The sequence below is a fragment of the Mixophyes fleayi genome, chromosome 1 (assembly GCF_038048845.1).
Source record: "Mixophyes fleayi isolate aMixFle1 chromosome 1, aMixFle1.hap1, whole genome shotgun sequence".
NCBI classification, from domain to species: Eukaryota; Metazoa; Chordata; class Amphibia; order Anura; family Limnodynastidae; genus Mixophyes; species Mixophyes fleayi.
Window position 1 is genome coordinate 41325960 of NC_134402.1, and position 15768 is coordinate 41341727.

General features: G+C 40.9%; 1 protein-coding gene across 1 annotated transcript in view; it reads right to left on the reverse strand.

Moving 5' to 3' along the window:
* Nucleotides 1-12750: 12750 nt before the first annotated feature.
* Nucleotides 12751-15768, reverse strand: part of SLC2A9 (solute carrier family 2 member 9) — a 326349-nt gene continuing 323331 nt past the window's right edge. The window contains exon 15 of the mRNA XM_075194663.1: nt 12751-12934. The gene's annotated coding sequence lies outside the window, so the exon portion shown is untranslated. The remainder of the gene's footprint in view (nt 12935-15768) is intronic.

A 15768-nucleotide genomic window follows, 5' to 3' on the forward strand; every position in this document is an offset into this window, starting at 1 on the left:
CCACTGTCTTTCTACATCCTCCCATGGATGTCACAATGATACCTGAAGCTCAGCAAGTTCTAAACCGAGCTTATTATTGTCCCTCATGCCTGAGTTACCAACTGCCTTCCAATCTCTCTCACTGTCAATAGCACTGTTGCTTAAAATTAAAATCATCAGTAAGTTTGTGATGAGGGAAGCAGGAATCCATTAATAAAGCATAACATAAATAAAAAAATACATTTGTATACTCCCTAGACAGCCTAAACAACTGTCCAAAATAATATTCAAAACACTGTACCAAATTCGGAGCGGCCAATTTCACTATTAATCACTAATTTGCTTGGCCTCCAACAGCATAGTGTCCATAGTGTCCCCTGCCATAATGGCACGCAAGCCCTGATTAGTCTGCACTGGCCTGCATTCCCTAGGGTCATATGCCACTAGCACCCCCACCCCTACATAGGGGGATCCACCCATGGTATGAAACTAATATATCCCTTAACTAAACAGTGTGTGTGTGTGTGTGTGTGTGTGTGTGTGTGTGTGTGTGTGTGTGTGTGTGATAACAATATTCCATGTAAGTAAAAGTTCACTGGACCACTACAGGTGCCAGGATGGGCAGGTTTAGCCAAAGTAGCACTAGAATTATAGGGCCAAGGATACTCAATGTCTGCATGACCATGTTGGGACCTAGAGGGCCAGATTCCTGAAGCAAAGTAATGCAGAATTAAATTTGTCACTTCGAACCTTAGCAAATTCATGGCACAAAGTAAGGGTTTAAAATATGTGTCTGAACTTGTAAACCTAAGTAATTTACTGTCTGCTTTGTGTGGTTGTGGTTTTTGCTTTTTGCCCATTGTAGTCTTCCTAAAGCACTGTTTTCCCACCTGCCATTTGCCCGATAGCTAGTTAGCCATTCCACAGGTTTCGAACATGATGGCCCAAATAATTGTTTCTTTGGAATAAAATAAATCCCCACCACAACCACCCAAATGTATGTGTGTATATATATATATATATATATATATATATATATATATATATGGCACCAAGAAGTATTAGTCCCCTGGCCACTAATGTGTTTTGCATCCCATTAACCTTTGCAGACAGTTTAGAGTTGCATTACACTGCATACCTCTGCTGATTCCATCAAACAGCACCCCAAGAAGTAATTTATGTATGCAAAATATCTTACACTTTACTATTTTTTCACATTTGTAAACAAACCCTTTGCACCTCCCACATTTGTCATTATATAACACCATCTTATCGTTAAATAAGAAGCGGATCTTAAGAAGTGTATATTTAGATGAACTGACTGCTAAAGATCCCTTGCATCTTATTTTCCGTTGTGTAAACTGCTTAAAATGGACGTGTCTTTGAACTTACGTTCCTTGTTGAATCACGACTTTCTTATCTCTTCATTTGTTCTTAAAATACAACTTCAGCACAAGACAAGATCAGTAATGAATCAGGCCCGTTGTATTTAAATTCTTCTGATTGTTCTTAATTTAAGATTATCTGTTGTGAGCAGGCAATTCAGTTGACATATTTCATTTACTGCCTTCTTAAGAATTTTAATGCTACACTAACAAACACATTGAGTTTCATCCTTCATAACCTCAAATTCATATGGAATGTGTTTACTTTATCTTAAGGACCATTAACCTCTAAAGCAGTGTTATGACAATGAAATGTAAATAGAACAATATTTTCTTAAACACAGCTGAAAACAATAGAGCCGCTGTATACATATGCTTTTCCATAATGTCCAAGATAATATAACACATTTCAATTGCTGTAAACTAGAATTTATTGTTCAACCCTGAAGATGAAGATTACTTTCGCCTACTCACAACGTAGAGCCACGTATCATAAGTGACAAGCTGCAAAATCAGAAATAAGAAGATAAAATCCACCAGAGATACTGTGACAGCTCGAAAACCACAAAATGCTATATATATTGATTTCATTTGTTAAAGAACAGAGGCTGAATTGGAAATATTAGCCCAGGGGAATAGGTTTGGCTCAGCAGCCTTTTCAGAACATTTAAAAGGAAAAAAATGCAAGTAGCCCAGTGACCCAGCCCAAGGTAGTCCACTATGACACCAGATGCCCCTTGCCCCAAAGTTCAGCCAACAATATTCACTTACATATCACTAGTATGAATGCATTCCTATTGGGAGAGATTTTTGTCACAAAAACTCTGTGGGCTCACTGTCACAAGAGGTTAAACGTTTAGGGCTTATGGTAGAAAAACAGTTCTGTGTCTATCAAGCACTTTAGACCTAAATCAGATATCCATTCCAGGAAATACGCAGCTTACATGTAGACACCCAGGATTTGCATTTTGAGTGTAAAATAAGTAGGCATATTGAATTGCTTAAAGTGTAGCCCTGAGATATAATTGAGTCTACTTCCTATTTAACAAATGTTATGTTCTTTATGGAAATAAGGAACGGCCCTGTAGAAGAGACACACCCTGAACAACTACTATTTAATTATGATATATAATTTATTTATTATTGTTTATTAACATTTATTCACCTCTTCACCTTCATGTTGCTGTTATCTATTGCCCTCCATGGCCTTTCCTCCCAATTTCTTTAACTTTGCCGCCTGGCTTTCCCATTTACTTTCTTCTGATCTTCCTACTATTATTATTGTAGAATTTGAAATCCCTACCGACCCTCCTATTACTACTGCTGCCTTTAAACTCTTCACCCTCACTTCCTTTTTTAGCCTCTCCCAATGGACAACTTCCATTACCCACCGAGGTAACCATTCCCTGGACCTAGTGTTCCCCCATCTCTGTGACATCTCCAACTTCTCCAATTCTGTCTTCCCCCTCTCTGACCACAATCTCCTTTCCTTTATCGTCACCTTAACCCCTGGCCCCCCGCTGCCATCCAAAGTTGCTTGCACCCTGCATCCCATCAGCAGCATTGACCCCATTATCTTTGCGTCCTGCCTCGAACCCTTACTCGCTCCCATTTCTTCCCTATCATGTCCCAACGCTGCTGTCTCTCTTTACAACTCCTCGCTCTCTGTTGCCCTTGACATGGCAGTCCCCGCCACCCCACTTCCTCCCCGCCAATCTAAACCTCAACCCTGGCACTCTCCTCTTTCTCATTTCCTCCAAAAGTGCTCTGACCACCAATGGAGGAAATCACGCTCCATTGCTGACTTCACCCACTGTAAATTCATCCTTTATTCATACTTTTCTGCCCTCTCTCTTGCCAAACAAAGCTATTTTACATCCCTCATCTCCCTGTCCAATAAACCCCAATGCCTCTTTGCTACCATTAATTCTCTACTGTATCCTCCCCCACCTCCACCCCCTTCGTCCATCACTGCTCTTGACTTCGCCACATACTTCAAAGACAAAATTGACTCTCTGCAGAATGATATATGTTCTCATCAGTCTTGCCTCTCCCCCACCTGTTCTATCTGTCACTCACTCTACCACCCTTGGTTTCTACCTGTAACTGTGCCAGAGATCCTCTCTCTTCTCTACAACCTGTCCTCTCGATCCGCTCCCTTTCTCCCACTGCCTGTTGTCACCTTGCTCACCTCTTTAACTTTTCTCAGTCCACTGGCATCTTCCCTCTGCCTTTGAGCATGCTCTCATCTCCCCTATTCTCCAGAAACCTTCCCATGACCCATCCTCTTTCTCTAACTATCGCCCAATATCTCTGCTTCCCTATGCTTCTAAAATTCTCAAACGACTTGTCTTTAATCGTCTGACCCACTTTCTTTCTTCCCACTCTATTCTTGACCCTCTCTAGTTTGGCTTCCATCCCCTTCACTCAACTGAAACTGCCCTACTAAAGTAACAAATGACTTACTCTCAGCTAAGTCCAAAGGTCACTTCTCCATTCTCATACTCCTCGACCTCTCTGCTGCTTTTGACACCATGGATCATTCTCTTCTCCTTACTACCATTCACTCCCTAGGTCTTTGCGAAACAGCTCTCTCCTGGTTTGTTACCTCCTACCTCTCTGGACATTCTTTTAACGTGTCTGCTTCTGATTCTTTCTCCACGCTCTCCCAATTTCTATTTGAGTCCCACAAGACTCTATCCCTGGCCCACTGCTCTTCTTTCTCTACACCACCTCTCTTGGTGAAGTCATTCAATCATTTGTTTTCCAATGCCACCTCTATGATGACACGCAAATCTGTCTGTCCTCCGATGATCTCTCTCTCGCCTTCCTAACTCAGGTATCTAGCTGTCTCTTTGCTGTAACTACCTGGTTGTCACAGTGCTTCCTGAAACTCAATATCTCCAAATCTGAGCTCATCATCTTTCCTCCTGCCAATGTTGCTATCCCTTCCAATATCTCCCTCTTGGTTGACAACATCACTCTTTCTCCTGTCACCCAAGCCAGATGACTTGGAGTCACCCTTGACTCAGTCCTCAGCTTTACCACCATATCCAGTCCCTCACTAAATCCTGCCAGTTCCTTCTCCGTAATATCACAAAAATCCGTCCCTTCCACTCTCTGGAAGCAACCAAAATCCTGGTCCATTGATTTTTATTTCTCATCTCGACTATTGCAACCTCCTTCACACTGGCCTTCCTGACTCTCATATTTCTGGCCTTCAATCCATACAGAATGCTGCTGCTAGGCTCACTCATCTTCCTCTCCTGCTACACCTCTTCCACTGTTCCTCTGCGTAAATCCCTGTACAGTCTCCCTATCCATTTCAGAATTCAGTTCAAGCTCTTTACCCTCACTTGCAAAGCCCTTACCAACGCTTCTCCTCCTTACAATACAGAGAGACAGAAAGGTAAGAGGGATGTGCTCGCAAGCTTACCCTCTGGCAATGCTTTAGCTGTGCAGTGCTGAGAAGTTGTGTCTGTCTGTCTGATGGATGTGTCAGCCGATTGCTGGCTCACAACAGTTGAAAAATACCCCATTTTTTTGGGCCAAAACGCATCAGATAATACTGGCTATGTGAGGGAGGAGCTACTACTTCAATGGATAAGGGTTGTCAGCTATCATTTCTCTCAGGGCTCATATGACATCTATTTGATAAGCTTGCTATCTGCATCTTTCTGGTAGGTATACCTGCACATTATATTTGCCTGTTTGAATTTTTAATTGTTCTACTGCAAAATAATACATTTTGATTTATTTTTTTTGAAAAACGTATTGCACTAGATATTTATTTTATTTTATTTTACATGGCAACAATCCATATGGGAATTTTATCTTCATGATTTTGTCAAAACATCCCTACATATACTATTGAGGAGCCATTGAGGCTTGAGATATGTGAAAAACCAAGACTGTTTCCAGTAAGTGCTCTACCTTGAGGGGATATTCACTACCGAATGCGGTTCACAGAATTACACTATATGATGAGTGACCCACAAGCTTTGGTCTTGTAAGTTCTCACAAAGGGGAAGTCACACTGAGAAAGAATAAAAAAAACCAAAAAGAATCACAAACTATATATTTTGAATGTTTATTATACCTGTATATTAATTCATACAATATTACACGATTGTGTCAAAATTATTTTTATTTTTTATGATTGGATCACACCATTGGGATTCCTATTGGGGAACACCTGGTCAAGAGCTCAAATATTATTATTACAGCGTTAAATACACTCCCGGTGTATTAGCCATAAGAGCATTAGTGAGTTCTGGCACAGATGTTGGATGATAAGGCCTGACACGCAGTCAGCATGCCAATGCAGGCCAATGGTGTTCCATGGGGTTGGGGTTTGTTTGGAAACAAAAGCAGAGATATGAGGACCATGTTGAGAGATAAACAAAAGTTTATTATAGCCTATTTACAGATAAATCGTAAACAGCAGAAAAATGCAGGAATGCAATAACAGGAGCAGTCTTGTTATGGTAAGATTTACTGAACAACTTTGGCAATTGCAGGTAGAAGCAACAGTCTATGTAAACTTGAGGTAATGCAGATAATATGGTAATGTTCCTAAACAACTTAGGCAATTGTATGTAGAAGTAACAGTTTTGCACCAGATAAGATGAAATAGGTACTGAATTCTGAATCTGGAATAGTGTGATGTATACACAAATGCTGGAGACTCAGGATATAGAGAAAACAGATATGCAGATAGCTCAAACGTATGACAGTCCAAGCACTACAGTAGAAGCTACTGAAAAAAGTACAAAGCCCGTCAGTGCTAGATGTAAGGAGCAGCAAAGATACTATACATGGGGTATATAGCTACCTGGAAATAACATGCTGTAGTAAATGAAGGTCTGTGAGATGATGAAGTTTATAAAAACTTCCAATGAGTTCATAGCTAGGAATCAGAGATCAGCACTGTAGTTTCAGTGGATCAGGAACCAGAGTGCACAGCAACCAGGAAACTAGCACAGAACGCTATCACTGGCAAAGGTATGTGGGTAGCAGAGGTCTTAAATAGTGCAGCTCATTAATCAGCTATTCAAAGAAAGGCACACCTGCACTGCAGCTCTGGACTAATTGAATGCAAGTATGCAGAAAACAGTTCTTCAGAAGGAGACACACCTGTTCAGCAGCTCAGGCTTCATTAAAAGCATAGACGCAGGGAACACCCAGCTCATCCCTAACAGGCTTCTTCCACGCCAACTCAGAAAACGTTTTGTTTTTTTATGGACCTCACTTTGTTCATGGGGGTATTTTTATGTTGAAACAGGAAAGGGCCCTCCCTAAACTGTTGCCACAAAGGTGGAAGCAGAATGTCAATGTATGTTGTAGCATTCACATTTCCCATCAATTGAATTAAGGGACTCAAGCCAAACCATGATAGACAGCCCCAGACATGTATTCCTCCTTCATCATCAAGGGTGAGGCAATCTTTCTGTTTTTTGGTTCTATCTCAGCACAAGTCCATGTGATGAGTAAAGCAGTGACTCAAGGTGCATCTATGTGAATATAATTTCTTTTTTGATAAGAAAGGCTTTTCTTTTATAAAAAAAAAAAAAGAAGTAAACTCTCCATAACTATTTTCAGAGAAAATATAAGGAAAAATCCTATTTCTATGATTAATACCAATAGTTCTTTATTCCATACCATTCTACCACCCCAGAGTCTGGGGAGATTACTGTTCCCAAATAACTGAGGTGAATCACCTTATAGAGTGGGTGCCATTCTTTGAATGACAGCAGAACATCTATACAAAGGAACAACACTGTCATTATCTACAATCGGATAACATGCTACAGCCCTAAATTAAGCAGGAGGTTCCATCACAGTTATACCTTACAGCCTCTGTCACACATGTACTGCAAACCACAGTGAGTCTGCCATTGACCAATTATGCTGCAGCATCAAACTAGGGCTGACAAAGGAAATAGAGGGAGGGGGCGATGTCACCACATCTCATTGTTGGTCAGTTCCCTCATTGATGCAGTAGTGGTTAAAGAGAAACATGTAAGATTAGTGTACATATATGTTATTCCCTGTGTTCTCAGTGATGTATGGACAACATAATATCTCTTTACTTATTCTGCTAGTTGCAATTACTTATTTCTACTTTAATTCTGTATGTATGGTAAACCACACAGGACTACTGCTTGTTCAGTGCCTGTTCTTATTCTATTTATATATGGACAACTAGACAGCAAAACGTCTCATTTATCCTAAAAGTAAAGTCCCCTAATTCTCACTACAGATTCTTATTCTACATATATAAACAACTGCACAGTACCACTTGTTCTTTATGTTAGATGCAATTTTCAGTACCTTCTCTTTTTGTGTACAGACAACTAAACAACACCATTATGCTATACCACTCTCTATTGTCTGCTCTTCTCCTGTTTGTATGGATGACTGCATATTACCGCTTGTATGTTAGTTACTGGGTATATTATTCCATCAATGATATAACAGTCAAGATGCATTGTCAGTAGAATTGTACAATCATCATTTTCCATAGCTGAACAAAGTCAGGCTGTCTGTTGGTAAGTGTCAGCGAGTGCCCGTGTCATGCTCTAATATCCTATTGAGTAGGCAGAGACACAAAAGGCTGCCATGTAAATGACATTACTCAGACATACACTCTGATCGGAGGTGATAATTTGGGTATTGTAATTGTACTCAATTTACTTAACACTTCTTATGTTACATCTAACCTGTAGATGTCCTGACACATTGGTGAGGAACAACTGAGCTAGCTGAACATAACTATAACACTATACGCTGATCCATGCATTGTACTAAAAATACTCAAATTATTCTAACTAGTTTGAAATTATATTCAATTTGGCAGGCTTGAGGGCAGTATGACTTCATTCATTTGGGTTTGACTGGTGCAGTTGCATTCGCCGTTTGAAGTTCAATTTTGCAGCTCACTGTTACAAAGAAAGACATTAAAATAATATTGCCTGCATGGCTCAATTTCATAGTATACTATGGGGTATTTTTTAATTCCAACAGCGAATATTACTTTATTGCAGCCAGACAGCACTCTTTGATTGGTGTATCAAGATAAAGTCATCACACATGGGTGGAATATGCATTGCTGGACTCCTTTGCAAAATTTGGCAATGCTGGTCAACCCTCCTAAGTCCCCGGCTCTGCTCTTCCGAGCATGCACGGGCCAATTGGCATACATCAACATGTATTGCCACTGACGTCCTTGTAGTGACAGTACACTATATTTCTAGGACATTATAGAGCCCAGCAGAGGAACTAGCCTGAATTGTATACATTATCTATCCCATTCCATAGCCCTGGGTGTCTAGCACACTCAATATCAAAAAATCTTTTAAAGCATTACATAGCCCAAATTGTCCAGAACATTATGCATTCCCTAATTATGCAACACTTTACAGTGACCCAGTTGTCCAGTGTATGAAATAATCCCAGTTTTACAGTAAGTCTGCAGCATCATTAGTTATCTCAAAGTAACCATTAGAAAGCAACATGTGCTGTTATTGATCAATATCTCCGATTGCTTGTCCTACAGTGAACTCTAGCAGCTCATATAGCACTAATCACATGGTGAGTTTTGATTCCTAGGCAAATATGTGGCATGATTCTAAATCATGTGGAAGACACAAGTTGGCACGTTTGCCATGAGCACAGGTAAACAGGCTCATCCTGATAACTGCGTATATGTTTTTATAAGACACTCTTTTACACAACTTTAAACAACATCTTAAACACCATTGAATGGATTATCTAGATAATAACATCGATCATTTTGACAATACAATGTTATTTTGGGAGACTTCCAAGGCAGTGATGCGGGGGAACATAATAACATACACGGCCAATCAGAAAAAGGGAAACCTACCAATCGCTAACATAAACTATAAGAACCCAAAGCAGTCATGGGCAAAATTTTTGAGAATGATACAAGTATTGGTTTTCATAAAGTCTGCAGGCCTTAGTTTTTATGATGGCAATTTGCATATACTCTAGAATGTCATGAAGAGTGATCAGATGAATTGCATTTAATTTCAAATTCCTTCTTTACCATGACAATGAACTTTAACCCAAAAACAACATTTCCACGGCATTTCAGCCCTACCACAAAAGGTCCAATGATTATCTCGTTAACCCAGGTGAGAGTGCTGACAATGACAAGGCTGGAGATCACTCTGTCATGCTGATTGCGTTAAAATAACAGACTCGAAGCTTTAAAAGGAGGGTAGTTCTTGAAATCATTGTTCTTCCTCTCTTAACCATGGTTATCTGCAAGGAAACACATGCAGTCATCATTGCTTTGCACAAAAAGGGCTTCACAAGCAAGGATATGGCTGCTAGTAACAATGCACCTATATCAACCATTTATCGGATCATCAAAAACTTCAAGGAGAGAGGTTTAATAGTTGTGAAGAAGGCTTCAGGGCACCCAAGAACGTTCATCAAGCACCAGGACCGTCTCCTAAAGTTGATTCAGCTGCTGGATCGGGGCACCACCAGTGCAGAGCTTGCTCAAGATTGGAAGCAGGCAGGTGTGAGTGCACCTACATGCACAGTGAGGCGAAGACTTTTGGAGAATGGTCTGGTGTCAAAAAGGCCAGCAAAGAGGCAACTTCTCTCCAGGAAAAACATCAGGGACTGATACTCTGAAAAAGGTACAGGGGCTGGACTGCTGAGGACTGGGGTAAAGTCATTTCCTCTGATGAATCCCCTTTCAGATTGTTTGGGACATCTGGAAAAATGGAAGGACAGGTGAATGTTACCATCAGTCCTGTGTCATGCCAACAGTAAAGCATCCTGAGACCATTCATGTGTGGGGTTGCTTCTCAGCCAAGGGAGTGGGCTCACTCACTATTTTGCCTAAGAACACAGCCATGAATAAAGAATGGTACCAAAACATCCTCCAAGAGCAACTTCTCCCAACCATCCAAGAACACTTTGGTGACAAACAATGCCTTTTGCAGCATAATGGAGCTCCTTGCCCTAAGGAAAAAGTGATAACTAAGTGGCTCGGGGATCAAAACATCAGAATTTTGGCCAGAAGACTCCCCAGACCTTAATTTCATTGAGAACTTGTGGTCAATTTTCAAGAGGCGGGTGGACAAACAAAATCCCACAAATTCTGACAAACTCCAAGCATTGATTAGGCAAGAATGGGTGGCCATCAGTCAGTATGTGGCCCAAAAGTTGAATGCCAGGGCGAATTGCAGAGGTCTTCAAAAAGAAGGGTCAACACTGCAAATATTGACTCTTTGCATAAACTTAATGTAATTGTCAATAAAAGCCTTTGACACTTATGAAATGCTTATAATTTTACTTCAGTATACCATAGCAACATCTGACAAAAGGTCTAAAACACTGAATGAAGCAGTAAACTTTGTGAAAATCAATACTTGTGTCATTCTCAAAACTTTTGGCCATGACTGTACAATGCTTACTTTCCCAACCCTAATGACACAAAATTAGACATCTACAAACAGGCAAAGCTCACATTAGAAAATTTCCTGCCAGCTCAGGCACAATCCAGAATAGACTGCATATAGATGGGGCTATAGAGCTGGCAGACTTCTGGCATATGTCTATAGAGATATAGCTGATGCTTTCCTTCAAAATTACCAGACGCTATATACAACCACCCCACCAAACAACTCCCTTCTAAATGATTTATTACAAGACGTCCACTTACCCATACTCTCCTCTAGTCAGCAGGACCGATTGAATGTTGATATCACCACACAAGAGACCTCAGACACGATTTCGGACCTGAAAATGCAAAATTCCCCTGGTCTTGATGGTTATTCAAGCAAATACTATAAACTCTTGAAAGTAGAACTGGTTTCAACTTTGTTAGAACTCTACCGAAGTATCCACCACCACCATCACCCCCACTACCCATCTTTCAATCAGGCATATACTACTCTCATTCCAAAGCCAAACAAAGACCCTATGTTGATGTCCTCCTATCACATCGCCCCATCCCATGGCTGAATTTGGATGTTAAATTCCTTTCTTGCATTATGGGCAAACGCCTTCAAATCATTCTGCCTTTCCTGTTAACCTCGCACCAATTTGATACAGTAGCTTGGTCATTTTTGTCAGCTGTATTGGATAACAGGGAATTTGGAACAGACTTTATAGCAATGATCAACTATTTCTATGACACTCCATCAACCGCTTTAATAATTAAAACACATAATTAAAACACATGCGCATGCGGCGATGTCTCTATTAACTTGCAGTGCCATCAGGCAATAGATCTGTGAAATCTCATTCAATGTTGACAATTTGATATGACATATTTCAACGCGTTTCAGCTCCAAGCACAGAAGCCTTCCTCAGGGATATAATGAATTCATTATCGCCGCATGCGTATGCGTAACATCTACAGTGCAAGTGCCGGATATTAAGATTCGAAAGAGGCAGAACGAGCGGGTGGACTTATTAGGAGGACGCTAGCAGTTTGGAAGCATTGACACCGACCTGTGAGTAGGGTGTTTCACCGCTATATGTCGCCTGTCTATCTGATCCCACGCTACTGCCAAACATATTGATTAACTAAAAACACCATTATGAGGAAAATTCCTATGAGTGACTGTTGACAACATAATTTTTACCTAGCGTTGAAAGTTATCAAGATTGAATATGGAATATTAACACTGCTAATATATTAATGATACAGACTCATTATAATTGGACATTTGCCTAGATGAGCATGTCAATAAGGTATCAACAACATTGTTGCAGTGAATGTGTATAGATAATTTGGCAGCCAGGTGATATGAATGATTATTTAAAGGATTTCATTTTGTCTATTGACATTTTAAACCAGCAATATACATGTAATACATTGCTTAATATATAACTATTGTCTCATTGCACCCAGCAATTTACTAGGTGATATCACCAGTACCATAGGTGAGGTGCTGATCATACTTGTTCATGTTTAACTGAGTTGGGGTACTCTGTATCAGCAGCTCCCTAGGTATATATTGCGACATATTACCTGAGTGTGAGTATTTATATTGTTTGATCTTCAATAAAAATGTTTGGAAAAAAAGTTTTTAAACATTCTGTTGCAAAATAACAAATTTTAGCCATTAAAAAAAGCAAAAAAAAACAAGTTTTAGCCAATATCTTCCTACTGCAGAAAAACAGGGTAAGATAATGTCTCTTGTTTCAGTGATCTAATGTGCACAAACAATATATTTAAACATACATCTGTAATTTTTATTTCAAGCAGTTTAATATTAGTACATAAATTCAAGACTAAACAGAATTGCTTTTCGTTTTGTCAGCAGCTTGTAGACCATGCAGTCAGAGCCTACAGACATGACAGGTCACTGGTAAATTACATCCCCCAGATACTGTCATAGAGAAGCAGCACGGAATATATAGTTTCTCTAAAAACGTGACCTCAGTCAGTGAATGAGGCTACGAGCTACTTCTATGAAGCGAAGGTTTGACATTCTTAAATTGATGAGACAGACCCCTGTGCGTGCCATCAATAGCCTGCAGCAGCCATTCATAAGGGAATCTCCTGTGGTCTTGAGCTGAAAGAAATATAAAATTAGTGGATTGAGAATCAATTTATTCTGCTTGTTTCTTTAAGATACTAACCCTGGCAGCAACATCTGTTAAGACTTGTAAATGTTAATTTTTGATTTATAGGGTAATATATACAATATTAAGGAAAAGGCTGTAAGACAAAGCCATAAGGAGCACTTGTTTTACTTAGTTGCAAACACAGGTCCTGATGCAGAGCGAGTGCAACGACAGCATAATATCCGTGACTCCACTCTGTGCGTGCTCAGTAAGAGAACGGACGTACAGTATATGCGCGCATGCACACTTGCACGCATCTGACACTCGCCATTCCTTATGACTTGAGTGGCAGAATGGGGGAGGGAGGGTGAGGTCTAACAGAGGTCGAGTACAGTAAGGACGGTAAGTGTTCATTCAAATGCGGCCAATGCACACTAGCAATTCTGTGTATAAGCGCCTGTTAGGAGCAGTGGCGCACACAGGGGGGGTTTCTGAGTCTCCAGAAACCCCCCCCCCCCTGCGCTAACTAAGGGGCCGCCATAGCGGCACTATCCTATACAGCAGCCGCGGCGCTGTCAAAGAAGCGTCCGCAGCGGTGCTGTATTGTATACAGCACCGCCACGGACGCTTCTTTGACAGCGCCGCGGCTGCTGTATAGGACAGTGCTGCCGATACGAAACCCCCCCTGACAATCCTGCGTGCGCCCCTGAGGAGGTGTATCTTTTGCACCTATTACAGGACTGATGTAAATACGTGATTATGACATACTTGCCAACTTCTTATAGTTGTCGTCCAGGAGCTGCTGGGGGGAGGTGGGCGTGCGGGGGGCGGGACTCAGAAAATCATGTCATTTTGGCCAAATGCCGCAAATCTCAGGGAATCGCTGCATTTTAGATCTATTTCTGCCCACTTCCTAGCGAAGTGGGCAGATGCGGGAGGCTGCTATACTCTCCCGGGAGTCCGGGAGACCCATCCGGAATCCGGGAGTATCCCGAACATTCCAGGAGAGTTGGCAAGTGTGGATTATGATGATGATGGCATCCGCCGGCATCATTATCTAGTTTTCTGATTAGATGATTGCGGAATTACCTCCACATCTGATACCACTGCATTCATTGCTCACGGCTATATTATCTACTTGAGCGCACACTTGTTTGTGCAGTCACACAGTTTTCTGTAGAGGTATTTATTTTGTTTACAGCCATTAGTGCAGGCGTGTCTCCCTAGTGAATGTCCGCAAACGTTTATGCTTAGGAAATTAGATTTAAATTATGTTTGCCTAGTCCTATGTGTCTGTGTAGGCTTAGTCTGCAGCTATTGACACTTTTTTACTTTTCGTTTTGAAATGTATGTAATCCCCACCCCCCTCGCACACATAATGTTGGTGATTTCTAAAATCATCTCATGTCATCAGGGACACTCTGAAGGGCTATCCTCCTCATTATTTAGTTTATTTTGACTATGAATCTGACAAGAGAGTCTCTAAAGACGAAAAAACACTTTGGGCAGCAAGGTGGCGTAGTGGTTAGCACTTCTGCCTCACAGCACTGGGGTCATGAGTTCAATTCCCGACCATGGCCTTACCTGTGTAGAGTTTGTATGTTCTCCCCGTGTTTGCGTGGGTTTCCTCCGGGTGCTCCGGTTTCCACCCACACTCCAAAAACATACTGGTAGGTTAATTGGCTGATATCAAAATTGACCCTAGTCTCTCTCTGTCTGTGTGTGAGCGTGTGTCTATATTAGGGAATTTAGACTGTAAGCTCCAATGGGGCAGGGACTGATGTGAATGAGTTCTCTGTACAGCGTTGCGGAATTAGAGGCGCTATATAAATAAATGATGATAATGATGATTAGAAGTGAAGTTGCAAAAATGTTCGTTAGTTACAAATTTGGTAGTGATTGCAATGGTAAATGCATAGAGGGACTGGTGTAAGAAAGATAAGAAATCGAACAATTATCGAATAAACATAATTACAAAATGTATATCATACTTTAACATGAGTGTAGCAACCAACGCTGTAAACATTTAACAAATTCTGCTAATATAGGAATGGATTTAAGGCAGAACTCAGCTAGCACGCTAGTTGTTCTTAAAAAATAAGCATGGAACTTTAGCGTATTTTCAACCGTATTTAAACCAACGCATATCACAAGGTAGGGGCATACTTATCAATTTTGAAGATTTGTTTTCCGGGAGCCTGTAATGGGAGGCGGGCGTGACGGGGGCCCAAAATGCGTGCCATTTTGGACCCGCCCTCGTGACGTCATGACGCAAAACGCGTCATTTGACAGCGGGGGGCGTGGCCAAACGCTGCGATTCCTGGAATCGCGGTGTTTGGGAGCTAATTCTGCCCACTTCACTAGGAAGTGGGGCACTTCCTAGTGAAGTAGGCAGAATTCGGGAGATTGCCACACTCACCCGGGAGTCCGGGAGAGTTGGCAACTATGGGTAGGGGGAATGGTGATTATGTGGGATATGGCCCAATATGCTCCTGTACTTTCCTTACTAAAGGGAACGTATGATAACAAAACATTTTTACTATTTGTTTTTTATATGTATTACATAATCTAAAACAAAACATTTATCTAACTGACTTATTTTCAATGTAAATGTTGTTTTGCAGATATGAAATGTAACCTCATCAACACATGGCTCATTCATACTGTATTTGAAGATGTGAAATAAATGCTTGCCCGTGTGGGAGGAAATGTGTACTTTATTAAAGTGTGTATCTATTTCTATTTAATTTCCTTTCTATAGCAAACAGCTGCAGGCAATTTGCACTGTGACATCTTTATCATAAGGAACCTTGGTTTCACATAAGCTCTGGATTAGGCAGGA